The following is an 11,808-nucleotide window of genomic DNA, read 5'->3' as shown; positions in this document are numbered from 1 at the left end:
TCCTTTATATGCTAACCCCGCTTAAAACCATATTTCATAAACATAATACCATTATTAAAACATAAACTAATAAATCTAAAACTAAAACTAAAACACAATCAAAACTTAACTTATACCTCAACCTTGATCTTGAAAAAAAACCCTAGATCCTTAAATGCTTGCTTGTAGGGTTTTTACAATAAGAAAGATAGCCTTAGTCAAGGAAAGATAGCCTTAGTCAGGGAGAGAGAGAGAGCATGAGGGTCTGAAGAGGAGCAAGAGTAAAAAATGAGAAGGAATAAGCTTTATTTATAGACTCTCAATAAAAAAACATCATAATTCAATTCTAACTATAATCCAAATTTAAATTTAAATAAAATAGAATCCTAACTTCTATAGATTATATATCTACATTATATTATTAATATTTTTATTAAATAATTGAGGAGTAATCTAACATCAAACTACCTAGGAAAAACATCTCAACCTCTAACTACCTAAATCTCGTAACTCTGGACTCACCTGCAGTAAAATCAACATAAATGAAGCTGTAGGAGCCCAATTTAGACAATATTTATATCTTTAGAAAGCTAATTCAATTATCTACAATTTTGTAGAAATACTATTTTTCCAAAATCATAAAGAAACTGGGTTAAAAACAGGTCCGAAGTTAGAGTACCCTAAAGTTACGAAAACTCTATTTAATTATCTAAATAACAACCTAATCCACAAATATCTTAACTAACCATAAAATAACAAACTCTAATTCTCTAGGCTGATTTTGAATTTACTAAGCCCAAAATCTTATTAGGATTTAGGGCTTTATGTTGACTCGCTCCATAACAATTCTTAATAATACCATAATTAATTTATTTTTACGCAATCACCTCTTTTCCACAAACAAGGCCACTAATATCACAAAACTATAATATACTATACTAATCATAACCACTAAATACTATAATCATAACCATTAAATATTTCAAACATTAAATCTTATTCTATCACCACAACTCAAGTTAAATATATTCTATAAAATAAAGACAACATATAATCACATAAATAAAGAGGTCTAAGAGAAAGGTAACATCGATTACTACATAATTGTTTCATTAAAAGTGATATTCCAAGATCTAAATGCTTGCTTTAATCCATAAATGGATTTCAGCAACTTGCATACCTTTTTAATTGACATAGTCCAAGTCCTCTAGTGTAATGACCCAACTATAAGACTTAGATCATTATACCTACTAGACATAACTACTACTTTGAAGAGAACATACATGAGAAAAATTCATAACTTTATTGAAAAACTTTAAAATAATATTTGTAATACATAAATGAGCTCATTGTTTTAAAATAAAACATAACTTTAAATAAAATTGTTACAAAGCTAAATGCGGAAAATACATAAAAACGTAATTTTAAGAGACTAAAGAAAATAACGTCGTCCTCGAATCGACACGCAGCCCATCCACTCCATTCACCCCAACACACATGCCAAGCTTCCAAGAATCCTTCTGTCTTTGTATCTATTTTCCTGCATCAAACTAAAATAAAAAGGAATGAGCCTAATGCCTAGCAAGGAAAACTACTAACAACATAAAACATATTCATAAATTACTTCATAAACACATATACTATAAACATATGTCATATAATGTTACAATGGTCATTATACTACTTGGGGCTTGTTAACTAGGCAAGTCATATGCCCCATAGATTTGTGGGGCTTGCTAGCTAAGCAAGTCATATGCCCATAAATTATTGGGGCTTGCTAGCTAGACAAGTCATATGCCCAAGGTCTATAAACATACTATACATAATGTTAACATACAACATAAGATGACATAGCATATAACATATCATACAAACATACAAGATCTATCCTATTTTCCTTACCAAAATCGAGATTTTTTAGAACAAATGCGGAACTTGGAACACTCCTAAACCAACAATAAGAATGGTGAGAGTTTCTAAAGAGTAAAGAATAAATGTGGGAACTAAACCTTCAAAAAGAAACTTACCAAGAAAGATCCTTAAGTTTCAAAAACCTAGTCAAAAACCAATATCAAAAGTTAGGATCTGAATAAAAGGAACTAAAGAAAAACTAAAGTAGTTTAAACAACTGGACTTAGAGAATAGAAATACCTTAGTTAACCTTATGGATTGGTCTAACTTCAATACCGAAATCTACTAATCCTCACTTCCCAAGTATTTTATAAAGCTTAAGAATGGCAAAGCCTTTTCCCAACCCAAGTGTTTATCACTCTATGGAATCACTAGCACCTTGGAGTCTCTGATCACAACTTGAAGAGTGAGTGGAAGGGCTGGGTACTAAGTCCTATTTATAGAGGTAAGGAGTGAAACTAACCCCATTTTGATTTGAATAAAATAATGATTTTAAAATGAAAAAGAATTGAATTTTCGTCAATCAGAGGCTGAAGACTCGGTCAAAATGTTCAGAGGTAAGTCTAGGTAGTTAAGGCTTGTTTTTAAAAATTAAAACCAAAAAAATATATATAACTTAGGGCAATATATCACCCCTATGTGGCGATATATCGGCTCTTCCCTATTCCCGAGCCTCCGTTCGTACGATCATGCAACGTCAACGTGTTTTCCGTATTCTTCTTCAGGCAATATATCGGCTCCCAGCTGCGATATATCGGCATACGTGAATATTTTAAACACGTAATTGCATTTTTTAGCATAATTTGAATGGGATAACTATTTTTACTCAGTCAAACTACGACCCTAATAGTTTCTAGTACATACTAAAGCTTATATTTCCTTATTTTATCATTAAAGTACTTAATTCCTTAATAATCATGCTTATGAAAAGTATCATATTCCTATTGGCTCTATCTAAACCTTAGGTTATAATAAATATCATATTTATGACCAGCAATATTAATCAAACCTTATGTTATAATTAATATTCTTAAACTATAGGTTAAACTTATAAAATCCATAACTATTGCTAGGAGTTTCCAACTAAGTCCCGGTTTGAACCAAAATCCACGAAATCTGAAATACTACAATTACTACTAACTAGCTAACTAAGTAAACATTCTGGGACTCTACATCTAGTAAAATGATGATGATGATACATTATGAATGGTCGGGATAGCTCAGTTGGTAGAGCAGAGGACTGAAAATCCTCGTGTCACCACTTCAAATTTGGTTCCTGGCACATGAGAGATTTGTATGATTATCTATTCTAGAAATTAATTAATATAGGTTCACATACAGATTCTAATCATTGGCAGCCGCTATGGACAAGAGGATGTGAATGGATTTGAGCATGGCCACAGGAGAAAATGTTTCTTCATAGTCAACATCTTCTCTTTGAGTGTAACATTTGGCTACTAGCCTCGCTTTCAAAGTCTTTACTTTCCCATCTACACCTCTTTTCTTCTTATATATCAACTTACACCCTATGGGTCTGACATCTTTAGGTGGATCCACAAGTTCTCAGACAGAATTTGAATACATCGATTCCATTTCTTGGTTCATGGCTTCTTTCCATTTCTCCTTTTCAGGATCATCCATTGCTTCTTTAAAGGTTAATGGATCGTCCTTGTTTGTATCAGAAACAAGGACATGTGCCTCATGTTCGTAGCGAATAGGTTGTCTTACAATCCTCCCACTACGACGTTGCACCGGGGTTTCCTTTTCAGGAATTGTGGTTTCCTTGGTTTGTCATTTATCATTTAATGATGAAAATGATTGTGATGGAATCTTATCAGCTGTGAGTTATGTAACGTCCTGCGTTTCGGGTACCTTGAAACGACTCGGGTCGAAATTTTTCCCCGAGTTAAGAATATTATTATTAAATAATATTATATTTGTTTGGAATTTATTTCCATGAGTTATTTCTAGCCAAATTGTGAATTTTGTGATTAAAAGTCAAGATAAGACTTTCGGTCTTAGATCGACACAAAAACCCTAATCGTGTAAAAATCTCAGAAAATAAAATGAAAAACTATGGCAAATATATTTTGTGCATAAAATACATTCATAAAAATTAAAGTTTGGTAAAAAATAATAACCTAAGAGAAAATGGAAATTTTAGGGCATTTTGGTGTTAAACGCTTAATTTTACTGAATTGAGGAATTTTATTCCATAAATGGATCTTAGGTTAAATTTTATTGTGTGATTAATTAAATTAAATGTGAGAGGCATTTAATTTAATTATTATTTTTTAAGTTTTATTTTTAAAACTTATTAAGAGTGAAAAAGGTTATAGAAAGTCATTTTGGATTTTTCTTCTTAGTAAATATTCATTAACCTTTATATATAAAAATAATAATTACATATATAGAGAAAGTGGTGGCTGGCCATGTGAGGATATTAAGCGTGTGGGCCAAATTAATTAAGTTTTGATCATATTTAAATTAGGGATAATGACATAAAGTGATAAAGGTAAAAATACTCAAGTGTTTAGATATTATTTAGTTGATATGCTCATTCTAAACCTCCCCCAAAACCGACCCCCTCTCTCTCACATTCACTCTCATCTTTTTTTTTTTTTTTTTTTTGACAACTCTCTCAAGTTTTCTCTCCATTTTCAACCTCAAGAACACTAAGAAGGCTTGGAAGCTAAGCTTTGGTCTAGAAAGGGTTTCCCTAAGGTAAAGTTTCAAAAAAAAACTAGACTCTTGTAAAGTTTTAACCATAGATTTTTCAATAGCTAATTATATATGTTGTTGGGGGGAATTGGTTAAGGTTTTTAAAGGGTTTTGAAGGAACCAAAGCTAGTAGAAAGATCCAAACCTTAAGCAAGAACAACAAGAGGTAAAAAGTAACTTTTTATGGTTGTTATTGTATGATTTTTATTTTTTAAGCATTATATTGTATATTTAATGCTTAAAGTTTCTTATTGGTAATATAATAAGGCTATGGTAGTTTCTTTCTAATTTTTATGATGCTTGTGTGTTGATTTTTGAAAATAGGAACCGAAATCCCTAAGGGTTCTGTTGAAAACCCTAAAACAAAAATACAAGTTTTGAGCTGTGACTTCCAAGGGGTCAAGCATCCATTGTATATTGATTTTATAAAATTAAATTGTACTGTGATGTTGTTGAGATTGAGTACATAAAATTTAGCTTTTGAAACACTAAAAAATATTTAGAAATGAGTGAGTTATGCTATTTCAAAGTTTAGGTAAAAAATTGTTTTTTCATTTTCTTAATTTCGGGACCAAGTTTGGACAGTCACTGTATAGGTCAAATGAACCCAGTTTTTTCTAAACGTTTGTGAACATATTCTTGGCATAACCTTGTATTCCGCTGTAAAATTTGGTAACAAAATACTGAACGATTTAAAAGTTATTAAGTGCCAAAGTTTGGAAAAAATAAGAACTTGAAAATAAGGTCATTTTTACATCATTGTTTGGAAAATATTTTCACCAATAAAAAATGTTCATTTTGACCTAAGATTTTACAAAGACCTAAATGGCATACCAAAAATAGAATTGGGAAATTTTGGTAACAATTGGGTAAGTAAATTTCAAGTTATGACCTAACAAAGTATGTAGTTAAAAATGCAAAAAATGATATTTTTACACTTTGAAACTTAAGGTGAAAAGTAAAATTTTGCTTATTGCAAGATAAAAACTTGGTAAGTCTTGAAAATATATTTTGACCTAAAATACCACTGTGAGATTAGTGAGAATTATTTTTATTAAAGAATTTTTATTCTTTCTAAAAAATAAAAGATTTAATTTATTAATAAGTTAATAAATTAAAAAAGGGTTTAAACCCCTATATTTTGAGAAAATAACTAAGTAAATTATTTTTCTAGTAAGTAAACTTGATTAATTGACTTCAGAAAATTAACTAGTCAAGATAAGAAACTTTTAACAGTTTTCCTAATTAAGTTAAAATTAGGCTATTTTCTTAAAACAGTTTTTAGAGATTAAAGCCTTTAGAAAAATAAAAGGAAAACTAAGAGATTATTTTCTTGAAAAATAATTAAGGAATTTAATTAGTATTTTCTGGATATAATGCCGACTAAAATATTTTATATATTTAACTGCCTGTTGAAAGTACTGTTTAATAACGGAACTTTTAAAAAATAAGATTTTTAGCAGATTGTGGAAAAATACTATTGCGATACCTGAGCCTAAGTATCGAGACCATAGGATAGGTCTCCCCGAGACTTAGGGTTTAGTCTCAAATTTTTGAGTATGAATTTCTTGAATGGGTTTAAAACCAAATAAGGGTCTTTAATCCTTACAAATGATTTTTAAAATGACCAAACTGCCCAAAATAATAATAATGAATTATGAAGTGTCATAATTAATCCGAGAATATTGTATGAATAATTACAGTATTGGCTAAGCATAACTGGACTGTACATTAGAGGGTGAAATCTTTCTGAGAGCAAAGGACTCCAAGTAAGTCAACTTCTATTGTGTAGCTGCAACATGAAACGACTATTGTATTGTATGTTAATATAGAGACACATGAACATGTATACATTGTCGTAGAAAGTTTGCTTAGAGACGTTAGTCTAGTTGGTGCTGATTCAGAAAATATGACCAGTAGATATCTGTCATATTCTAGACAGTTGATCCCTGTCACACTGCTTGATTTTATTTATGTCTGGTTCATTACCGCGACGAGTGGCCAAGAGGAGAGGATTGTTGGTTTAAACCTAGGGGCGCCAAAATGAATGGGACCTAGGGGCCCTCATGCTTACTTAATCAGTGATTGGTTAGAACCCGAGCAAGTGCTCTGATAAGTTATTCCCGGATAGTAGCCATGAATATTGGCCATTCAGTGAGAGTGCCTAGAGATACTAGGGGTTGCCAAGTTTGAGTGAGGCTTAACACCCTAGGGGCAACTGCTCTCCAGCACCACTGATTAACATAGAAGTCTCTGTAAACCTGTGTAACTTCGATCACACTCTTGGATAAGTAGTGATGCCCTAGGTAACTTGATGGTTACCCTTGTGAGGGATTTACTCTTGGATAAGTAATGATGCCCAAGGTAACTTAATGGTTACCCTTGTGAGTGATTTACTCTTGGATAAGTAGTGATGCCCTAAGTAACACGATAGTTACCCTTGATGGGAATATTTATTGGTTAGATCTTAGTGTTGAGACTCGGTTCCCTCTTACAGATTAGCATTTATGCTGGAGGGCGTGTTACGCCCAAATTGTTGGAAATTGTCGAGCGTTGGTCTCGAATTATATTGTTATATATTATATGTGCTTGCTCTGGGATTTTCTGAGCGCAGGGATTTATAGGTTTATATGAAATAGTTGTGATATATTATATTTGCTTGCTTTGGGATTTTTCTGAGTGCGGGGATTTATCTGTTTATAGGAAATACTTTGCCATTGGTTATCAGGCATTACCATAAGTTTGCCAGGACGCTTTTGCGTTCTTGAAATCGATTGCGTAGGGTCCAGATGGATCCAGAACCCTAGTTTTTGTGAGCCATTATTATCTGTGGACAGTAACTTGGTCATTGACTACCTGTCTTCTCTGCATGCTTTTGTTTTGTTTTTAAAGTTGAACTTACTAAGCGTTTTTGCTTACCTAGTTGTTTCATGTTGTAGGTAAGAACAAGGGCAAGGCAGAGCAGTGAGTGCTTGAGTGTACCTTGCGAATGTACATGTGGACTGCCTTTTTGGGAAGCCGTTTTGTTTTGGAAATGTTGTGTTATTTTCATAAACTAGGCTCATTTTACTATTCATAAAATATGTTTGTATTAAATGTTAAGTATGGTCATATGACTTTTTAAAAAGTTTTTTTTATCAGTTTTTGAGACATTTTGTTAAATGAAAATGTTTATATTTCCGCATTATCGAGTCTTGAAAATCAGGGTCGTTACAAGTTCCTCCAATACTACCTTGCTCCGAGGTTTATAGTTATTCATATAGTCATGTTCAAGGAAGGTCGCATTTGTGGATACAAATACATTTTGATCCTTGGGACTATAGAAATAACCGCCTCTTGTTTTTGGAGCGTAGCCAACAAAAATGTACATTTCAAACCTTGAATCAAGTTTCCCTGATTTAGGTCTAAGAACACGAGCAGGACTACCCCAAATGCAGAAATGATGCAAACTAGGGTTGTTTCCATTCCACAGTTCCAGTGGAGTTTTGCTTATGGTCTTAGATGGGACTACATTGAAAATGTAAGTCGTCTTTTGAAGTGCATATCCCCATAATGAGAGAGGAAGTGATGAGTAGCTCAACATAGACCTGACCATGTCGAACAAGGTCATGTTTCTTCTTTCAGAAACACCATTGTGTTGTGCGTTCCTGGTGCTGTGAGTTAGGATAGAATACCATGCTCTCGCAAGAAATCTTTGAATTCTAAATCCAAATATTCTCCACCTCGATCAGATCGAAGTATCTTAAGAGTCCTACCTGATGGACCCAAAACGGGTATGTTTTGAAAATTTATACTCGCAAGTGCACAAATCGTATATGGAATATAGAGTTCGTGTAAGCACCAGATCGAACCCAAATGAGTTGTCTAAAATCAAACAGAAATTTTTTTAAAATCAAAAGTAATAAATTCTAATCTAGCTCCAAAGATTGATGAGTTTTAATGTTATGAACATAAAATAAAAGACTGAAAAATAAATCTATTTAAGAGAATAAAAATAAACCAATAATGATTTGAAAATAAGTGTTAAAAGAAAAGATTATTAAGATACTAGAATCCACAAAATGCAAGTTTAATAATATTTATTAGTATATTGATTCACAAGTTTTAGTGATAGTTAAAATAATTCAAACTATCATTTTCCAAATAGATTTATAATTTTAAGCACAAATTACTTCTAAAAAGATAGGATTTTTCTTCACTTTTCAAAAATTATAATTTCAAAGTATTTAATGTGAATCTACCTAATGAAACAACAAAAAATCAAATAACATTATTTATAAGGCAAAACATAATTTTTTTTTTCTAAGCATGGATGTGTACAATTTAATGACACATCTTACACAAAGAATATTACGTTTTTGCGAAATGAAGAACAAAGTGCATATTATCTAACAATCCAAAATATGAGATATTAAAGATGAAAGACATATATAAAGAAGAAAAATCCATAAACTTTGTTGCATTACAAGGGAAATCAACATACAACATAAATATTACCTAGTTACAAGTTGCTTCGTCATGATCTTAATAATCTTATGAAAAAGATTAGAAGCACATAACTAGAGTAGAAATTACAAAATAAATGACATACATACTTGAAAATGCTCTTGAAAAAACCCAAAATGGAAGAGGGAATGATGGAGAGAAAATGAGAGAAAGAAGATGGTAACCCAAAAATTAAGCACCCTAAAAATGGTCTAGAAATTCCATATTTATAGCCAAAATGAGATTATTAAAATGATCAATTTAAATTAATTAAATTGATTAGATTAATTAAATAAAATAAATATGGTATGTAGAGGTAAATTATAGGATGTAATGATGATGTCGTGGTGAAAAGTGTGTAGAAAAAATGGTAAAAAGTTGGCATTTTTTGGTATTATGGGACAAGGGAACAAGGAAAATGGCTAGGTGGGCTGTGGCAGGGGACTAGGCGACTGGGTGGTGGGCTGCCGGCATTGGGTCGGGCTTGGGCTGGTTTGGTGAGATTGAGCCGGCTGGATTGGCAGGCCCACGGTGGGCTGGAATATGGAGTGGGTCGAAGGCTTGCTTGGCTAATGCTGGGCGTTGGGTGGCATGGTGGTGGAGCCTTCGGCTGGAAGAGAAGTGGCATGCGGCAGGTGATGGAGAGAAGCTTGGTGAGTGCTTCTTCGGCTGGGAGCATCAGGAGGCAGCTGCTGGTGAGGAGTTGTGGGCTGGTAGGCGTGGGCCTGGTGATTGGGCCGAAGGAGCTGCTGAAAGCTTGGGCCCATTTTCAGTTTTACCACATTTTTTCCTTTTTTTTCTTGCTTTTCAAGAGCAAAAAAAAAATGCAACAAATTCTCTACAAAATAAACATATATTAAATTAAAATCAAATATTTTCAATTATAAAATAAATTATATTAATTCATTGAAAATATTAATTAAAACTTAATTTAATTGAACATTTAGTTTCACTAAAACAACCTTTTTTTACCTCAAACTAAGCAACAATAATTCAAATAATTAACTACAACATTTTATAACTATAAAAACACACAAAAATCTATAAAAGTAATAAACTCAAGAAATTCAAAATTACTTAAAAACTTAATAAATTAATTAAAAACTCAAGAATTAAGCAACAATTAGCACATAAGAAGTGGTAAAATAACTCTATTTTGTAGAGTTATCACACCCCCAAACTTAATATTTTGCTAGTCCTCGAGCAAAAGGAAAATTAAAAACACACATTTTTTTTATTGGTGATATAAAAATGATTTTCTAAAAAATTGCACAATAAAAATAAATCTCAAAATTTATTATGAATAAAAGTTAAGCTTATGTAATTAATTAAATTGTCAATTTCGCTTTTTTTTTTTTTAAAAGTCAAGTTTTCATTAAAATTATTTTTCACTTAAACTTATAGGAAATAAGAGTGTTCTTATTATGAAAAATGTAATTTTTGTTATAAGCAAAATTGGCCCAATACTTAAAGACAAAGCTTAAAAATTATTCATATTTTTAAGATAATTATATTCAAACTCAATCAAGATTTTTATCATTGAAAATAAAAAATATCACCAATTTTTTATTTTTTTTTTATTTTTATGAAAATGAAATTTTTTTTTTTTAACAAGACAACAAAACAAATAAATATATATATAAATATTCTTTTTTTTTTCAAACAAACATAAATAACAACAAAAATTAACAAAAAACATAAAAAATAAAAACAATGCAAAACATAAACACAATAAATCATACTCTCCTTAATGATAATAACCATATAAACTCGATACCCCCACACTTAATTTAAGCATTGTCCTCAATGTGTCAAAATATAAATATAAATATAAATTAAAATTGACAAGAGTTTAGAGTTTAGAATGGTCGTACCTCGATATGGTGCATCGCTAAGAGAGTAAAAGATACAACAAACAAAAATTAAATCACACATAAACAAAACAAATAAAACACAAGTTATCAAGATCAAATAGGAATCAAAGAGCACGGTACACAGGGTCCTCAAGGAGGATCTCATCCACTTCATCGGTTTTCAATTTTTAAAATGGTTTTAATTTTGTCCATTAACTTTAAATATATCCCCATTTTTAGGATTTTCAATTTCAATAGCTCCATGTGGAAAAACAATACGAACAATGTAATGACTGGACCACCTAGAACGTAACTTTCCTGGGAATAAATGCAAACGAGAGTTGTATAAAAGGACTTTCTGACCTGGAGAAAAATATTTTCTCAAAATATTTTTGTCATGGTAAAATTTCATGCTATCCTTATACTTTTTTGAATAGTCATATGCATCATTCCTAATTTCATCTAGTTCATTTAGTTGAAGCTTTCGTTTCTCACCTGCGTTGTCTAAAGAAAAATTTAACTGCTTAATTGCCCAAAAGGCTCTATGTTCTAACTCAACAGGTAAATGGCACACCTTTCCATACACAAGTCTGTAGGGTGACATACCAATGGGTGTTTTGTACACAGTACGATACGCCCATAATGCATCAGTGAGTCTTAAGGACCAATCTTTCCTGGTTGGATTCACAGTTTTTTCTAAAATGTGCTTAACTTCCCTATTAGACACTTCAACTTGACCACTAGTTTGTGGGTGATATGGTGTTGAGACTTTATGTGTAATGCCATATTGTTTCATCAAATGTTCAAATGGCTTATTACAAAAGTGTGTACTGTTATCACTAATTATAGCACGTGGTGA

Source organism: Humulus lupulus, chromosome 7, assembly GCF_963169125.1.
Source record: "Humulus lupulus chromosome 7, drHumLupu1.1, whole genome shotgun sequence".
Lineage (NCBI taxonomy): Eukaryota > Viridiplantae > Streptophyta > Magnoliopsida > Rosales > Cannabaceae > Humulus > Humulus lupulus.
This window is presented reverse-complemented; position numbering follows the sequence as displayed.